We start from the raw sequence: 13,223 nt of genomic DNA, 5'->3' as shown, positions 1-13,223 counted from the left end.
CAGCCCTGTTTGTTTGAACCACCAGAGGCGTCTGCTCTCACCTAAGATTACGCTACTCCTACATCTTACGTCATACGCCGGAACTCGAGTCTCTCGTGAAAGCCAGTGATTATAGAGAATAAAGTTATAAATATGGATTCTTTCTTACAAAAACACATCGCTTAATCGCTTCGCTTCTCTCTGGAGCCGTATGGATTACTTTTATGATTGTGTTTGGCTGAGAGAAGAACGTCATATACACCTAGGATGGCTTGAGGATGAGTAAATTATGGGATATTTTTGGGTGAATTAACCCTTTAAGTGTGATTTTGTTTTTATACTACAATTTAATAAACAAAGGCCTGGTTTCACAGACTGGGTTAGGCCTTAGATCAATTAGGACATTTAAGTAACTTTTATAAACATGCCTTAGAAAGAAAAAAAAAAAACATTACTGATGTGCATCTTGAGAAAAAAGCAATGGAACTGATATATTTGAATATATGCCAGTGCAAGTTGCTTTCAGTTAAAACAGCTCAAACTTGCATTTTAGTCTGGGACTAGACTTAAGCCGTAGGAATAAATTAATATGGAGAAGCTGACTGTTGAGTTTAGGACAAAATGGTTATTTCATAAATGAATACTAACTGCTCTTTTTTTAAATGAAAGAATTTTTTTAAGTAAAAATGTAATGCATTCTCTCTCAATAATGTCAACTGTCTGGTTACAAACATTCTTCAAAATATCTTCTTTTGTGTTCAACAAAAAAAAAAAAAAAAAAAAACGAATACAGGTTTGGAACAACATAATGGTGAGTAAATCATGACAGAATTTTCATTTTTGTCTGAACTATCCCTTTAAGATGCAATTAATATGTTTTACCATGCAAACGGACTGAATATCTTTTGTAATGTCTCTTTACTCTTTTTACTTCTTTCCATAATGTACCGCATTATGGAAAGAACTTGACCGGCTTATTTCTGCTCATCTTTGAAAACGCATTTCTTCAGAAGCTGCTTATTGCGAAAATGACAAACCATCTGCAAACAATAGCAGAGACAATGGCTACTGACATGTTCAATTTCAAAGAAAAAACCTCAGTGAGCCTATAACCACAGGAACCAGGATATACTGTACTTGTCATGTCAGGACACACGTTGTGAAACCGGGACATCTTATCAATCAACCTACTGTAAGATGAACAATACCAGGTGGTAACGTGCTAAAGTTCTAGAACTCCCGTCTGTCTCTTTCTCCTTGCCAAAACAGCCAAAATCTTCACAGCAGGGGCATTAGAGTGTCATTCACAGCGTTCTCCTCGAACGTCAGTGATCCCTCAGAGGCCTGCTGGATGGTTTGAGCTTGGTCTCGCAGCTCAACCCTCTTCAAAGGCCTGGAGTCTCCAGGGACCCTGTGAACCAGCCAGCCTTCTCACAAGACCACAAGCTGAACGGGAAACATCTCACAAACCGAACACGGATCTGAACGGAGGACTGAAAATCACAGTTTTCTGAAACACTGCATATTTGAGGATGTCTGGTAAAGCTCATCTGCCTGTATTGCGAAATCGTGTCCTGATAATCCATGCCACTGATGATTCATGCGGAGTTTGCTCAATTCAGATGCGTAGTTTGGATAACTGGTTGAAGCAATGAAAAACGTATTACAGGATAATTTATGACTTTGCAAAGCAACCTGCATGCTATCATTAACATTCCCTTCCATCTCAGTGGCAGTTTCTCAGCTTGTACGTGCAGTCCTGAAGGCTGCCATCTTTGCATGATTCTAGAAACATGTTTGGGACATGGTTAAATTAGCCCTTACTGCAACTATAGAGGCAAAACATCTTTATCCAAATGCTATATAAAAGTAGCCATGTATTCAGAAAAATTATGTTCACCATGGCTGCATTTATTTGATCAAAAATATCATTAATATTATAATATATTTTAGTTTTTGTAACAATGTAAAAGTCTTTACTCTCATTTCATTGATCAATGTAATGCATCCTTGTGAAATAAAAGTATACATTGAAGGTTGGGGATGATGCCCCTCTTTAGAACAATGCATATTTACTTTAGCATTGCATAAAATATGGAAATACAGTGTAATTAGTGTTAGCTCTCTGTCTTTGCCTATTTCAGTACATTATAAGGGGAGGTTAACTGTTTGATATTATTAACGTTAAAACTGGAGCCGTTCTAGAGAGAAATTGTCTCTCTCTCTCTTTTTTAAACCATCTCTGGTGAGGGATAATGAACCTCACTTGAGCTTCTAAAGGTTTTTGTATTCTTTGCGCTGTTCTGAACATTGATTTTTTTATGTTCAACAATAGCTTGCTCAGTGTTCATTAAGGCCTTTCAACTGATTTTAAATCTATATTTTTTTTCGTTATGATTTAAAATGGTGGTGAGTGTTCTGATTACTGAAAATAACTTTTTCATCATTTCAGTTCTGTAATAGTCTTTCCCAGTTGTTTTGGAAGATGCATTTTTATCATTGATAAGTGATGCATTTTAAAAAGTTGTCAGTCAAAATTAAAACAGTTGAAGGATATAGATATTCTTCATTCTTTCTGAAAAACAGTTATGTAAAGTATTTGAGGAAATGTAATTAGTTACTGTACTTAAGCATATTTTTGGTTACTTTGTAGCATTGTAGCCAATCATATGCATATCCGATGAGCGCATGAACACAATGGCCAATCAGAGGTGTTTACGAAGCGCTCAAAGCGTCACATTTTTAAAATTTCAGTACAGATTTGGTACCGAAGTTGATATTTCTGACAACACTACTTTGTTTACGGTTTGTATTTCTACAGTCGTAGTTCTTTGGGTTTCCTTTTTTGAGTGACAAATACTGCCACCTGCTGGTATGGAGAGTTATTTCTGCTCACATAGGCACAGAACATAAATGGTGGTTGGGCATTAGCTGTAGTCTTTGTGTTGTGTTCAAATGCAAGATACACAGGTGACATGAGGTGACAAAACAGTCTGCTTTTGCTGCCTCTAGTTCTTTGATGTTGGTTTGGTGTGTCTGGGCCTTTAACACTCTTCATATTCTCTACATTTTTGTTGCCTGCATCTACTCCTCTTGCATTTATTAACTTATCTATTTGCCATTATTCATGCATTAATTCTTTTTTTTTTTTTTTTCTCAATGCTTTTTTGGAGACGCACCTCTAATCTGTTGTTTTAGCATAGCGAACCAGCGCATGAGAAGAAAAATGGAATGAAAGCAAGCCAATGACGAATAACAATGCCAGAGCCACTTGCAACTTATCACACATATTTCCGAATCCTTCTGTGGTGGTTAAATTGGTGTTAAAATGGCAAACTAGCACTGCTTTGTGCTTTGTTTTGGTTTGTATATCTGCAGTCTTAGCTCTTCGCAAGATGCAAGAGACTCAGATGACATGAGGTGACACAACAGTCTGCTTTTGTTTCCTTTATTTTTTTGATGTTGGTTTGGTGTGTATGGGCCTTTAACGCTCTTCATTTTCTCTACTTTTTTGTTGCATGCATCCCCTCCTCTTGCATTAGCTTATCTCTTGCCTTTTTTTTGTGCATTAATGTTGTTTTTTTTCTCTCTCTAAAGGCAAATTTCTTGTGCAGGCATTGTCAACATAGCCCATAAGAAGCTTATCAAATAATGAATAGAAATTGATGGATTATCAAATAATGAATGCCAAGTTTTTACAACATTTAAGAGTAATTTCTTAGAATAAAATAATGTTTTCGATGAGGAGGAGGAGGATTTACAATAGTATTGTGTTATCTCTGGTGAACTTTTAATATGGGTTCTCAACCAGAAATGCACAGACTCAGCATACAAAATTGTACAATGGTGGAGATCACCATAAATTTATATCTATAGCCTACAGCAGAAAAATAAAACAGAAAAAAGTACAATATATGAAATCTTATAATTTATTCATGGTGCAGCGAATGCTGTGAACCTAAGTGCAAGCATATTATTATGTACTGTGGACATCACACAATTTAGTTAATCTAATATGCAAGATATTACTGTAGTGCAGACAATAATTGTAATTCTACAGCATATTTCTGCTACCTCACAGTCATTTCCTGCTGATATTCACTGTGGAGTCACAGTATGCATTTGCCATTTATTTGTAATAACTTGCAGCCAGGCGTATACAGTAGAGGCCAAAAGTGATGTCCATGCTAGGAAAATTGACATATTCATCCTTTATTCAAATTACTATGTTTAAGATTTTGTAAGCATACTGCGTAGTTGTGCTTGGAGTCAATTGTTTTATTTGTGATACCGCAATGAAACATGTCAAATTGTGCGGATTTATGGCCAGGCTTGTCATACAAACACGAGCAAAAACAACAAAATATTAATAACTGATTATGTTGTAGACAATGTATGCATTTTCCTGTGAGTTTTTCTTTTAATAGTAAAATAAAATAATGATAGGAAAAGCCCCGCCCCACACGTTGACGAGAATGGTTACAAGCTTGTGATGGTGGGAAAGAGAGGCGGTTTCAAACCACGTTTTTGAGACTGTCTTTGGTTCACTGCAGATTTAAGGAGAAAACACTCAGTGGCTCTGACTGATGATTTCGCACATGATTTGTTTTAAAGTACATTAAAAACACCACACAGATAGCCTGACGTCGTCATACTCAGATTCTAGTCAGAATGTGAGTCTGATACTGCTCCATTGAGCTTTGATTATGGGGCGTGTTTCAACCGAACCAGGAAGGAAAATGCCTCTGCACTCAATTGGATAAACCTACAACCAATCAGAGCAACGGAGTAAGTTTTCATTCATGTTTCTGATCGACAAATGCCTTGATCGCGGTTCTCTGTTCCTCTTTTAAAATTAATGCACTGTCGATATCTTCTATAACAGACGCGATGGCGGAATCTAAACATGATGTTTTATAAACAAAGTTCGGGAGGAGCACGTTCAAATAATCAATCCAATCAACTTGTCATCAAACAATTACCATGTCTGTCTACCTTATCAGCATGAGAGGAAGCATAACATTATATATATACACTCTGTCAACTCACCTAACATTCTTTGACAGTTTTCAGTTTCCCCCCAATCACTCTAGGCTACTTTGGGTTCGGGCCGAATACCGAGCCCGCCCTCTCCTCGGACAGCACCCCAAATATGCATTTATTCTATCTGACTTATTTGTAAGTGTGAACTCGTGAAATCTAAATTCTCCAGAGGCAGTCGTCTTTTCTTTTACTGTCTATGCATCTTTGTTGTGAACGAATTCAACCCAAGCGCTCTTTGATGACGTGGATGATTACGTTACCGTTGCTCATCTGTCCATCATCGATTAAAGCCCGCCCTGGCAATTTGATTGGCTCGGCCTTCTGGGAGCCGAGCATAATTACTCCTCAACGGATCGAGTCCAGACCGAACTTCCCGACCAAAAAATGTTCGGGCTGGCACCCAGGCTACCACACAGACATATAAACAACATTAAAAACTTGATTTTTACCACAGGGGGCCTTTAATCAAACTTGTAGGGTCATCAAAAACAAAATCCCAAACCAATCCCCTCTGGACTTCACTTTTGGCCACTACTGTATATATATATTTATAAGACTCCGCAACAGTTACTAAGAGAAGATAAAAAGATTTTGGGTACGGTGGCCATATCAGAAGTTTTTCTTGTCTTTAAGGGGGACACAGAGGGAGGAGTTTGCTTCCTCACATCAAGGACAGAAAAGGTGGCAGGACAGATCTTTTCACAAGTTCTTGTTATCCAACCAGCAGCCAGACAACCACTTGAGCTCTGCAAGGCATCAAACCGAGCAATAAGCTCTTCTGTCGTCCGCTATGGATTTCTACTTTTATCCTTGCCTTTCATCCACTTTTCCCTCGCTCTGACCCTCATTCCTCAATGATGATGCCTGTGCTGCTGTTTCTATAGAGAAACATTGATGGTGCGGCCCCAGAGAGGCTCTCGGCAGGGCTCTGACAGGTAACTCCCCTGGCGGTCTTTTGCCCCAGCCGGCTGCCATTAATCCCTCTTCCCCGCTTGTAAACGTTTCATATGGAAGCTGTTAGCACTCCTGATGGGGGCCGCGGAGTGAACTGTGAAGGATCTTTTTTTTAAATTACACTCATTGTTTCAAATGAAAATTCTGAACTTATAGTGACTGCATTTGTTAAACCTGGAAAAAAAGCTCAATGAAGTACCCTAAATGCATTTATTGTAAAGTCATACAATAGCTTGGGTGAAGAACACAAAGTAAAAAAATAAATACAAAAAAATAATTTATTTACTGAAAATCTTCCCCTTCTGCTGCAGCTCTCAAATGTCACTTTACATTCCCAGCCTGTATGTAGGCTAATGTTTACATATTTTTTTATATTTGTATATATGAGGAAACCATCCCAAAGGGGTGTAATGATAGAATCTAAAACATAAACTAATGTATTTAATATTTATAATAATATAAATTATTTATATAAACATATTAGATGGTAGACAGACAGACAGACAGACAGATAGATAGATAGATAGATAGATAGATAGATAGATAGATAGATAGATAGATAGAGAGATAGAGAGATAGAGAGATAGATAGATGGATAGATTTTGTGTGCTTCTTGTCAACATTTCTTGCCCATTGTGAGAACTAACTTATGCCACACCATACAGATGTCAAAGTAGCCGGAGCAATTTTGATCTATTTACAGATATGACGAGACATGCACGGATGAGTGACGTATATACAAAATTTCCCGTGAAAACCAAAAAGACGTTTTGGAAGAAGGACTGATGATGTATTGACTTTTAATTTAGTTAATTTTGAACAAAACAAAGTTACATAGTATACCTTTAAGTACTTAATAAATGGATTCGTTTTTTTTTTTAATTTAAATATAAAGTTTAATATGGGTAAAGTGATAAAATCCTTCAAAACGGGTTTAATATGTTTCATACACAGAACAGAATGAAATAATAGTTGTCCAATAATGTAATTCTGTTAATAAATCTGCTATGTCATGACACTGAACGTATTTCATAAATATCATTTAAGGCGCACTTTATAAGTTTCACTGCTAGTGGTCACTTTTTCAGAACAATAAAAAAGATTAGCTTGATGATGCAATGATGGAGCATGGAATCATGGGAGTTGATGCGTTCACCCCCATGGCAGTTTCGCTTTATGGGGTTATCTTTGGCGAAACAAACCGCAACAAATGATAATGAATAAATTGTGGTCCATCACGAATGTGCAAAACAAACAACTGTGGCTAGCTAGACACTACCAGAGAATGACAGCTTTAAAGCTATATCTACTACTTCCGCATTTTTTCAGGAAGCCATGTTTTCATGGTTTTCACAATGACACAGGCATTGTCACTGGTCAAAATTGTGCATTTCTCTGGATTTAAACATTATTGAAAACATTTGGGATAATGTAAGTACACAAGTCAAAATATATAACATTGTTCTAGTGTTTTTTGGATATTTTAATGCCAAAAATTTACACATTGTACCTTTAATTAAATACAATAAAATCAAACTAATATGAATTCAATATTCTATAAACCTATGAAAGGAATTGTAAACATGTTTATGTCTCTAAAGGTGAGGTTACTTATGTTTAGTTGTATAGAAAAGTCCTGCACAAAAAATATCATAAAAAAAAAAAAAAAAAACGACATAAGGGCGAGTATAGTATGACAAAATGTTCTTTTTTGTGTGTACGGTTCCTTAAATCACTGTGTGGCTGTGTCCAATTACTCCTGTGACCATTACAGGTAGACAACTTCTAATAAAGATGAAAAACTGTATGCAGACTTCTTGTTGCACTGCAGAACCGATGTGTACTGTAGTTCACCATTTATTCTGACATTTCAGCTTGGCGCATGGTTAAACAATGCAGAGTGTGCAGTCAATGCCTCAGATATGCGCAGGTAGCCAGCCAAGAGCTGTTAGAGGTTAGCAACGGCATGTATTAAGTGGGATTGACTGGGCAGAGATGCTGCAAAGCCCCTAAATAATTCACACATTCCCCCACAAAAAGAGCTCGGCCCGACCCAGCAGCTTTTCTAAGTGAGAAAATGTGCTTTGTCAGCGCCGCCCATGGGTTGTCAGCTCACACCATTTCACATTTTTCCCCTCGCGCTCACGCCTTCAAGAACGGTTAACGAGTGACGGCGCTGCGTGTCCCGTGAGGATCTCATGGGTCAGGCTGGAGCAAGACAGAGGGATCTTTTGGATGACTGTGCAGTCTTGCTTTGATTTTTCACTGTAGTGATTTGCTGTGGTAAGCCTAGCACTGGACAAATTTTGGAGGACTTTTTAATGACAGTGAGTGGATATCATAAGCATAAGTTTTAGTGTTATTTGATTGTGATATCCAATTATTGTTCGTGTTAAAATTTTGAATTCGATTTTATTTTTTCATTTTAATTTTAGTTTGTTTTAAAGGCACAATATGTAACTTTTCGCCACTAGAGGTCGCTTATTCAAAACAAAGGCATAGCTTGATGATGCCTTGATTTCACGGAATCATGGGAATTGTGGTCTTCACCTCTACAGCCGGTGGAGAATATGACGAAATTTGGGGAGACATCAAATTCATGGATGACCGGTAATGTATTAAAGAGTGTTTTTAAAGTTGTTATAATGCTACTCTGTGCGTTCGCTCGGCAGCTACTATATGAGACACTTGTTGCACACTGCAGTGAGCTAGATCGATATAAGGCATGGTAAATATGGTATTTGCGGTAAATCAAGAATACGAGATTTAAACAAAAAGACTAACTGTGTTGAGCTGTATAACAATGATACGTTTTCTGTTGATGAATGTATCCAAACAGTTGCTCACCTGTCTAATAAAACATAATATCTTAAAGTGTTTCTTGTTTCCATGGTTTCTACAAAATAAATCCGGAAATCGAGGGAAACGCGGATATGATGTCACTCATTGGCGATGCACGGACAAGGTCCTGGTTAAAACTGCTTATTTCGCTGTATTTAAACATTCTAAGAAACATTTGGGATTATGTAAGTACACAGATCAACAAAATATATAACATTGTTCTAGTGGTTTTTGGATATTTTAATCCAAAAATCGTACATATTGTACCTTTAATTTTAATTTTAGTTAGTTTAGTATGCGAAATCGCGTACTGTCTGAGTAGGTACTACATTTTAATTTGAACTGACTTTCCTTTAAACAAGTATGTTCTATATAGTATGAATTTGGGTAGTATGAATGAAATTTGGACGTACTACATCTGCCATTTAGAGTCACGTGTCCTACCAGTGTCAGTTGCGTCGCTTCACTTCCATTCATAAATCCTCTCCAGTGGCCTCATGGGATAGTAAAGTGTCCAGCGAATGCACACTTCAGAATCTCGGCAGAAGTAGTATGTCATCCGGGGACTTTTTGCCTTCTGTATTTCGAACACTATGCATTCGACATACTACTCTCTTCGCATATTGTTTTTTTGCAAACTATATAGTGTAAGGGAAGTATTCCATTTCGGATGCAGCTCATGACTCAATCAAGACTTTGATGTCATATCATATGTATGGGTTCATTGACATGTCAGAAGTGGAGACTACTTTTTAAGTAATTAATTTGCATTTTATTGCATGACATAAGTATTTGATACATCAGAAAAGCAGAACTTAATAATTGGTACAGAAACCTTTGTTTGCAATTACAGAGATCATACGTTTCCTGTAGTTCTTGACCAGGTTTGCACACAGTGCAGCAGGGATTTTGGCCCATTCCTCCATACAGACCTTTTCCAGATCCTTCAGGTTTCGGGGCTGTCGCTGGGAAACACGGACTTTCAGCTCCCTCCAAAGATTTTCTATTGAGTTCAGGTCTGGAGACTGGCTAGGCCACTCCAGGACCTTGAGATGCTTCTTACGGAGCCACTCCTTAGTTGCCCTGGCTGTGTGTTTCGGGTCGTTGTCATGCTGGAAGACCCAGCCACGACCCATCTTCAATGCTCTTACTGAGGGAAGGAGGTTGTTGGCCAAGATCTCGCGATACATAGCCCCATCCATTCTCACCTCAATACAGTGCAGTCGTCCTGTCCCCTTTGCAGAAACGCATCCCCAAAGAATGATGTTTCCACCTCCATGCTTCACGGTTGTGATGGTGTTCTTGGGGTTGTACTCATCCTTCTTCTTCCTCCAAACACGGCGAGTGGAGTTTAGACAAAAAAGCTCTATTTTTGTCTCATCAGACCACATGACCTTCTCCCATTCCTCCTCTGGATCATCCAGATGGTCATTGGCAAACTTCAGACCTTGCGTGCGCTGCAGGATTTTAATCCATGACGGCGTAGTGTGTTACTAATGGTTTTCTTTGAGACTGTGGTCCCAGCTCTCTTCAGGTCATTGACCAGGTCCTGCCGTGTAGTTCTGGGCTGATCCCTCACCTTCCTCATGATCATTGATGCCCCACGAGGTGAGATCTTGCATGGTGCCCCAGACTGAGGGAGATTGACCGTCATCTTGATCTTCTTCCATTTTCTAATAATTGCACCAACAGTTGTTGCCTTCTCACCAAGCTGCTTGCCTATTGTCCTGTAGCCCATTCCAGCCTTGTGCAGGTCTACAATTTTATCCCTGATGTCCTTACACAGCTCTCTGGTCTTGGCCATTGTGGAGAGGTTGGAGTCTGTTTGATTGAGTGTGTGGACAGGTGTCTTTTATACAGGTAACAAGTTCAAACAGGTGCAGTTAATACAGGTAATGAGTGGAGAACTGGAGGGCTTCTTAAAGAAAAACTAACAGGTCTGTGAGAGCCAGAATTCTTACTGGTTGGTAGGTGATCAAATACTTATGTCATGCAATAAAATGCAAATTAATTTTTTTAAAATCATACAATGTGATTTTCTGGATTTTTGTTTTAGATTCCGTCACTCACAGATGAAGAATACCTATGATAAAAATTACAGACTTCTACGTGCTTTGTAAGTAGGAAAACCTGCAAAATCGGCAGTGTATCAAATACTTGTTCTCCCCACTGTATCTATTGAAGCCCATTTCCACCACATAAGAAAAAACAAAAACAAACATGCTTTGTAAGTCAGAAGCCATAAATAAAAAGCCATATTAAGTCATAATTATGAGATTAAAAAGTTAAAATTAAACTTTGTTATAATTATGATGTCATATTTTCAGAATCATCAGAATTTTGACTTTTTGGTTATCATTTTGATATCTTTCATCTTATGAATATGGCTCAGTATGTCATTATTTCAACTTTTATGTCATAATTAAGATGGTGGAAATAGGCTTCCATACAAAACCTCTTTAAATGACTAGGCCAGGAAAGCCTCTGGCATCAATAAGGTGATCCCAAGGAACTTAATCAGACTGCAGCTACAGCCGATGAGCGGGTCTGCTGTAAATCAATCTATTTATATGCAACCCTCTACGAAAATAATTAGCAGGGTTGTTTCCAGTGACCTTCTCCATCTCTACCTGACACAATGTGGCCCTCAGAAATAAGCTTCAACAGCGAAGGGCATTACAACACATTTGACTGCATAGAGGACATATATGCAGGTTACCTCATATACTGTACATATTCCTTGCATACACTAAATATGTAAGTAAGCATTCATGGATTGCCAGTATGTATTGCTTAATGAGTTTATTTTAAAACAGACAAATATGAGATCTCATATAGTGTTCTTTTTAAGGAGATGGATCATGGACTAATGACACCGCAGCTTTGCCAGATTTCTAAAACAAATTTGGCCCCAGGCAATATGCACCTCAATAACTTATGTATGCATAATAGCGTACATCTATTTTTATTTTTTCCAGCACCATGCAATGTTTTTTTTTTTTTTTTTTTTTTTTTTTTTCACTCGCGACAGATTTTGCTAACTTAAACTTAGAATTATATGTATTTTCCACTGCCAAGTTTTTGTTTTTCGTTTTAGATACTGTTTAGAGGGGAAGTACAATCTATTTTAATAGAACGATTGTGAGCTTGAGCAAAACAAGCAGTACAAAATGTCTCTAGGAAGTTAGTTGTGTCACCCAAAATGACTATTCTGTATTCATTTCCTCATGTCGTTCCAAAAATGTATTCTTTGTATGACTTTCTTTCACCAAAGAAGAACCTTTGAAGAATGCACTATTTCTTTTTAAAAATTCAATTATAAGTAATTGGGACTGGATCTTTCAAGCTATAAAAATGACAAAGTGTGTGAGCCATATTCCAAATCTTCTGAAGTCATACGATAGCTTACTTTTGTGTGAAGAACAGACAGAAGTTTAAGTCATCAGCCACCCAAGCTGTCCTTCACATAATGAGTGAAGTAGTGATGCCTAATTCGTGAACGAATCGTTGATCAATGAATCAACTGATTCTTAATGATTCATTCACTAATCTGACTGATGTGGTTCTTGAGTTGAACTCAATGACTCGATCTACAGCAGTTACTATTTGTGGTGAAATGACTGACCAGTATATTCTTCAAAATTTCTTCTTTTGTGTTTAATGGAATAAAGAAAGTGATACAGGTTTGGAATGACATCATGAACTCATTTCACCACTGCGTTTGACATGGGACAGTAGATGTGGAACAGAATCTCTAAACCATGCGTGTTCAGATTTCTCTATGCCCCAAATATCCTTCTGTTTAAAAACCCACCAGCTTTGCAAAATGCATTCAGTCCCCGGGCTCCAGGAGAGGAAATGACACGACTCTATGATCCATGGAGTTTAAAAAAATACAAGAGTTTAAACAAGCTGCTTGAGTTTTCCATGAGGTTTTCTGCAGTGACAGCTGCCTGTTTGACGAGCATCCTGCACTAATTGCAGAGCTAGGAATAAACAAGAGGGAACATGTTCAAACAAACAAGCTAGTGTCAATTTTCTGCAAACAAATAAACACTGATATACTAAAAGTAAACTTTGGGATGTTAAAATGCTTTACTGATAAATGGCTAAATTAGTCAGAAATTGAGAAAACAAACCAGTGTACAAATTTACATGAAACACCACCGTTCAAAAGTTTGGAATCTTTGAGATGTTTTAATGTTTTTGGTAGAAGTCTCTTATGTTCACCAAGGCTACGTTTATTTGATCAAAAATATAGTAAAACATTAATATTGTGAAATTATATTACAATTTAAAGTACTATTTTTTATTTGAATATATTTTAGCAAAGCACCTGTTACTTTTTTTTTCCAGCAACCGTTACTTCAGTCTTCAAGAAACATTTCTTATTATCAATATTGAAA

This window comes from Abramis brama, assembly GCF_963993115.1.
Source record: "Abramis brama genome assembly, chromosome: 15".
NCBI lineage: Eukaryota > Metazoa > Chordata > Actinopteri > Cypriniformes > Leuciscidae > Abramis > Abramis brama.
This window is presented reverse-complemented; position numbering follows the sequence as displayed.